This window comes from Eriocheir sinensis, chromosome 6 (genome assembly GCF_024679095.1).
Source record: "Eriocheir sinensis breed Jianghai 21 chromosome 6, ASM2467909v1, whole genome shotgun sequence".
NCBI classification, from domain to species: Eukaryota; Metazoa; Arthropoda; class Malacostraca; order Decapoda; family Varunidae; genus Eriocheir; species Eriocheir sinensis.
The window spans coordinates 12,993,607-13,000,944 of NC_066514.1; positions in this window are offsets into that span (position 1 = coordinate 12,993,607).

The window sequence follows — 7,338 nt, forward strand, 5'->3', positions numbered from 1 at the left end:
TTAGTAGGTAGTTTCATAATAATAATGATACGGAATAATGCAGATTCTTAAGAAATGAGTGTTTCCCAGATTATATTCCAAAAACATATATGTATAAAATATCCAACTTACTGAAAATGCAAGTTGCAGAATTCATCTCGATACAGGCGACCTTCATTCCGCTGACCAGCTGGAACTTGCACACCTTCAGGTTGTGCCACGGCAAGATCTGCTTCTTCAGGGTTAGGTTGAGCTGCATCGAGAGGAATGGGAATATTCCTGTCCTTGCAGATGTTGAGGAGCATGCCGCATACATGAATCAGCTTGCACACCTTCACCGGGGGAGTTACTCGGACCTCGCTGTGTAGGACATGAAAGCGGCGCTTGAGCTGTCCTATTCCCCGTTCCACAACACTCCGTGTCCGTTTGCGGGCCCTAAAAGAAAATACAAATGATAATGGCAGTCAATGTTAAGTACTTATGTTCCATTAACTATGGGTAAATTCACTACTTGCCATACCTAGCTTGACAAAATTTGACTTTGACTAAATTTGACTGTTCTTGACAATTTTTTTTTCAGTTTAACCTGGTAGCAGTGGGGATCATGTTTCTTAACCTGAGAACGTCGACAGACCCTTTTTAGGGCTTTGACGAGTCGTGGCTGTGGTACGGTGGACCCTAAAAAGGGCTCGCCATAAAACGCCTAATTCGAGCTAATCGTAGGCGGTGGTGGAATAGCGCAACCCACCATGAATGGCCTAGGTCAATGTGGTGGGTGAGTGATCTTGAGGTAGGCTTTTTGTCATAGGTGGTGTAAGGTCATGGCATACTGAATTAGATATCCATACAATAATCACTTGTCAAATTCTCTATAATACACAACAAGCGACTCTCGGCTAGATGCCACGCGTCACGAGACTATTTTGTAACAAACACCACCCAAAAAGAATGGAGTTTGAGTAAAAGTAAATATTTTTAATGGCTTTATGGTTATAAGAGGAGTACTCTGGTGTACATTCCATGCTCTTTTCCTAGTCTCAAAATGCAGAGTAATTTTGTCATTTCTCGGCCACTTCTCGGCTTTCCCATAGCCGAAGCCCACGGGTTAATGGTCCTCAAGCGAAAAAATAAAAATCACCCTTCACACAAACCATTTCATAATATATATCAAAGCATTTGTGATCAGATAAGGTATCATCTGTTTTGATGGGTTTATATCATGGCACAAATTTGGCCCGTCGCTGCTACACAGTAAAGCCACAAATTTATCCCGTCGCTGCTACCGGGTTAATTACATTTTTTAAATTGATTTTTTTTATTTTTATTTGAGTCAACTTTTGTAATTTGAAGGGCAAGTATTTTAATTCAAAAGTTAACTTTTTTAAATTTGAAGGTCAACTTTTTTACTAGGAAAATCAACTCTTTAAATTTCAGCCATTTTTTTTTTTTTAATTTAAAGATCTTTTTCCTTAAATTTGAAGGTGAAAAGGTGTATTATTTTCTTTAAATCTGATGTACATATTATTAACGTCATTAATTATTATTTAAGCTGATCTAATATGTGTATTTTTTTGTTGCCAGTTAATCTAGGTTAGGTTGAGTTTTTTCCTGATTTATTTGCTATTTTCATTTTTTTTTCTAAAATTAACCCAATTAATTTACTATTTTCATTTTTTTTTTATTATTAACCCAAATAATTAGTTTTTTTAGATCAGTCTAAACTTAGCCTAACCTATTATCCGAACTCTGTATATAATAGGTAAATGTTGTGATTGACTCAGTTTGCTAATTGCACCTGGTAGTGCGTGGCATGTCAACTCTACAATTTTTTTTGCGGATCTCACGTTCAACATGTTTATTGTAAGAAACTATACTGATACCCAAAAGAAAAATAAAGACTATCTACTCACCTATTATAGCGTGACTGGGGTCTAGGCAGAGGTCGCAGGTAAGGTGTCAGGAGCCATGGCTTGCTGGGATAGCCACTGTCTCCCAACAAGTGACTACCTGGTGGCACATGCCCTCTCTGGAACAATTCTGCCACTCCACAGCCATTCAAAATACGTGCATCATGCACTGAGCCAGGCCACTTCGCTAGGATATCCAGTATTCGATAGTTGGCATCGAGTATGACCTGCACATTAATACTGTGATAGCCCTTGCGGTTGACAAACACATCTTCCTCCTCCTTTGGTGCCTTACGTGTGTCCCATCAACGACACCAATAACCCCAGGAAAATTTGCAATGTTGAGGAAGTCTGCCTTGTTGTCCTCAGTAACGTCTTGGGTGGTGGGAAAGCGCGATGAACTGTTTGATAACGTGGCGTATTGAACGTTTGCAAGGGCGTCAATAGGTCTGGGTGATGGTCTGCTGATGCTGGGTTGTGATGGGCCGAGGTCGTCGCTGCTGCACACATTTGCATTTTTCCTGGCGAAGATACCCATGTGGATATCACCTTCATCTCCGGGGTGAGTGGGCATCTCCTCTTTGGTTTCTACTCTGATAAGGCTTCCCTCACAAGTTTAGGTGACGTGCAAAATAATTCTTCCTTGTCAAGTCTACTAGTTTCCTGATAATCGCTCAGCATCGCTGAATTCTGCTATACCGTCCCTTCTTCGGAAAGGCTGCTGAGCGTGTTGACGTTGGGCGCCGCCATGTTGACACGCTTCCCTGGATGGTCATAAGCAACGGAGTTAACCAGCGGTGAACCTGACGCATCAACGTCTCTGCGCAATTTTATGGTCGTCCGCCAAGAGACTTATGGTCGACCATAGAGATTTCTGACGGAGTTATGTCTGAAATGCGCCATTTTTGTTCCGCTATGGCCGTCAGAAAGTTACTGACGGTATGTAGAATACCGGGCCCCGAGCCCGTATTCTACCATGTAGTGCTTTATGGTCGACCATAACTAACCGTCATAGCTTAATAAGAATTTATGACCGTCAGTAAAAAATGACCGTCAGAAGTCCTTTTCTTCTTCTTCTTCTTCTAGTCAGTTTCTTGGCCATAGCGCAGTAAATCAACAACACCGTGAGGCCGCTAGAACGCAATTGCCGCTTTCACAATTTGTTAACTTTAAATTTATGGAATAAAATATATTCTTGACATTATTTTTTTAATTTAAAATTATTTTGACCCCATTCCTACTACGACTTTTTGGGGGGAAGTTAGACATAGTACAATAGGAAATTCGGTTTTGAAAAAATGCGTTGAAACGTATTCCCGTTGAAAAGTGTGTAAACAGCAAACTGCTTAGAAATTTCTTTGAGATCACGGAAGTGGAACTCGGTAAGTCAAGTTTTTCATGGCAAGCTTTAACAGATGAAAACACCCATTGCATTTTTTTTCGGTGCTCATTCCGAGCACTTTCGAATATATATATATATATATATATATATATATATATATATATATATATATATATATATATATATATATATATATATATATATATATATAGATAGATGGTGATATAGATAGATATACAAACATGGATATTTCTAGAAGTTTTGGTTTACCAGCAAATAGTCGTATGGTCCATTCCTAAACTGTTTGTCGTTTTCTGGGTCCTGACATACTTCCCTTCCGGAAGATCTCGCTTCCGTGAGATCTCATTAGGTGTTAATATTGGAACTGAAGATACGCCTTTCAATGTTTGCAGTTGAAGCTCTCGAATCCTTGTAAGTAGGCGGCGTCAGTGCATGGCGCAGGACATAGAAATACTCTCACGGCAGACGTCACTTCATCAGAAGAATCCAGGGATCACGACACATGTGCGAAGACAATCCACCAATGGATTTCAGGTTGAAATGGGCTGATCCCGGCTCGACCATTATAATATAGGGGGCTGTGCTTTCAGCTGTTTAGCTCCTGTAGGGGATGGAGTCAGCTCTGCGGCGAAGAGATGGAAAAGTCAGGCAAAACAGATAACCAGTTAAGATGGCCTGTAAGAACAGCACAGGGGAGGAGGAGGTGGAGAGGGAGAAGGAGCCGAGAGAGACCTTGATGGGGAAACCCTCCACACAACTGCTTCTTGTCCAGGAAATGTGGGGAATGGGCTGTGGGCGCTGCAACCTTGCTGATGCGTCAATATCCTCACCACCTGTAAGGCTGACAGGTATGTTTTGTACAGGCAGTTGGTAGGATTTATGTAGTGTCAGAGTGATGGGGAGAGTGAAGTGAATAGGTCCAGTAGCCAGGACCTTTTATAAACATAGGGAAATATTTTCAAAGACTATTGTGTGGCAGAGGTTGATGACTGACTCTGGAGCGATTCAGAAAGCAGCCAGATTCTGAGGCTGCGTATTATAGAGTTATTCTTGTTACCCTGATGTTCTATACTAGAAAGCAGAAAAATATAGTTTCCTATTCTCACTGGAAGGCAATATATCTTGAATCAACACTATATACATAAGAAGGCATAGTGCCATTCTGCACTTTATAGAATGGAAGGAGTCGATTTGAAACATCAGCAAAGGTGTCAGGCGATCTCTCATCAAAGGTTTGGTATTATAGAAATTGCTGATGGAATCATTTAAGCCGTTGTCCTGGAGGACACAGTTATTACATCCCTATATAAAGTTGCTAAAAAAAATCCAAGAACTGCAAGGCACAATATGTCTGGAGGCCGAACTCTGGCTTCCTTTAATGTACTTAATAAACTGTTTGTCTCACATAATGGTTGGAGTTATGTTATGTTTGCAGGAGCACTGCAGACTCAACTTTAAACCTTGTATACTTGGACGTATGTGTCTCAATGCTAAGTCAAAAAATTCAGCAATGCTTGTAGCAGCTTTTTCTCTTCCCTAATGCCAAAGTCTATAGAAAACTTGGCGTAATAACTTGGTTCAATACATCTACAACTGAATATAGCTCTGTTTGAAGGCAGATTGCATGGCATGCATATTACTTAACGATGTTGAGTTTTTCATAACAAACATTTCCCTAAATGAAACCATTTCCCTCAGATTAATGACTCTAGTACTCTGTTGCCTTTCCATGAATTGCGTCAATTTGAGCCTATGGTCGCAGTACCAAATAGGTTATTAGACAATGACCATTAAAAATAATAATTTTTCGTTTTTTATAATTCCCAAAAGCAGCCGCAGTATTGTTTTTGATTAGTAGTCATCACATAGCTCTAAAATTTTTATTAGATGATGCAACAATGAACTGAATTCATTTTAAAAATTAAAGAAGTGTCTTTTATTGCTATTACAATTGGGTACTCAGGTGATATTTGAATAAATATGTCAGCTAAAAACTGAGTTAAGCATTCCGTGCTTTTATATAAATGCAGCTAAACTAATTGCTACTATACTCTCTGTTCTGGCAGAACTATATATATATATATATATATATATATATATATATATATATATATATATATATATATATATATATATATATATATATATATATATATATATATATATATATATATATATATATATATATATATATATATATATATATATATATATAGATAGATAGATAGATAGACAGATAGATAGATATAGACAGATAGATGAGTATGTTGGTGTGAAACTTAGGCTAAAAGTTAACGTGTTACAGGGACTCCTGTTGTGTTATTGACAGGTCGTCCATCGAAAGAGAGCCAAAATAAATCTGTGGTTTACTTTCGCCTCATATTTGCATTAATTATTGCACTTTCATCCTTATAGAGATTATTCTGTTTTATATCAGTATTGGCTTTTGCTAATTATATTAAACTATCCTGTACCGTCGAAGAGCGAAGGATTTATCATGCCGACTGATGAGCTCTGTAAGTTTGAGGAAGTAACCTGAAGGGTAGGGCTCTGTGGAATCTAGCTGTTTTATTGCTGTTGTAGAACGAACATTATTTAATATGTCATGAGCGGTAGCAGTCACTTCTCTCGCTACATGAGTTATCATTGATCTCAGGTACCAGAGCAATGCAGCTATTTCAGTGTCATGTTTTCTGAGTTAAAGGGCATATGCTCGCTTCTAACCGTTGGTCATTGTTGCTGCCACATCGATGCAGTCTTCATGAAGGGGACTTTTACTCTATCTGTGTGGACCGTTGAAATATGACTAGTCCTGAGGTTTCTAATTTTACCAATGCGTCACTTGATCTTCTCAGTGTCACTCCTTTAGGTCCATCAAAATAAGCGTTGCAGCCTTATTTTCTTTTTTTTTGGTGTATGTTTTGAAGTTACACTCTGTCGCCAACGCTGATAGTTTTGAGTTCGTAGGTTTGTAGTACTTTTCCATTTCTTCTTTATCATCTTCAATGTAAACTTTCATCTTGCGTAAACTTTCTTTGCAGCACAGCCATTTCCTCTTTATAAGGAGTCAGAGATCATATCAGGGCTGCTGATTTTTCTTCTAGCATAGTGTACTGCATACAGGGTTTTAAGTACATAAACTTCTCTCTCTCTCTCTAAAGGGGACTCCTTTATAGTGCGATGAATCGCAGCATTATAGGCCAGGGGTGGCTGCAAGTAAGCAACATTATATCCCAAACGGACACATTTCCTAGAACCATTGTCACTCAAAATGTTAACAACGGTATAATTTGTGCGCTTTATTATTCAATTTGCACTTATATGGTAAGCCGTTATTTTCGCGTGTCGCATGGGTAGCTTCACATTTATTTCCTGCATCTGCGAATTAACGAACTCTGAACCTTGATCTGTAACAACTGTCTAAGGAACACACCGTGTACATAAACAACATCCACGTACAACGGCTCCTTGCTATTTTCGCGGCTTCCTTACTTCGTAAGATTTACTGTAATCAAATACCTGCTTAAAAAGCATCAACTATGGGCATTACATATCGAACACCATTAGTCCGATACACTCATGGGACCCACAAGGTCCATGTGTGATCTGTCAAAAGGAGTGGTGGCGTCCGGATAATTCCTGCAGAAGGGAGCAGGGGTGCAAGTTCCCAACTACTCTTTAAAACGACTACCATGACGCACTTTCGCTTACATAATTTTCTACATCGTTTTTCATTCCAGGCCAGAAAGCGAACTTTCTACCAGAATGCTTGTAACTTTACGGTTCCTCCGTGTGCCTGCAGTTGGCGACGAATGAGCCAGGTTATCAACTTTCGCAAATAACTTCGAGGTAGAACCACCACGTTAGTAACTTCTCGATACGGATTCACTATAATACGATATAACTTACATCGTGTTCCACCTGCAACTCTGACAGGGCATCTTCATAATATGCCTTTTATCTCTGAGTCTCTGCTCAATCTCATTCATGTAGCGCAATAACTTTGATCATATTTTTATCATTCTATATGCTGGCAACATGCATATATCTTGCAGCTCACTAATATCCTGAAATACTCCAGTCAAATGT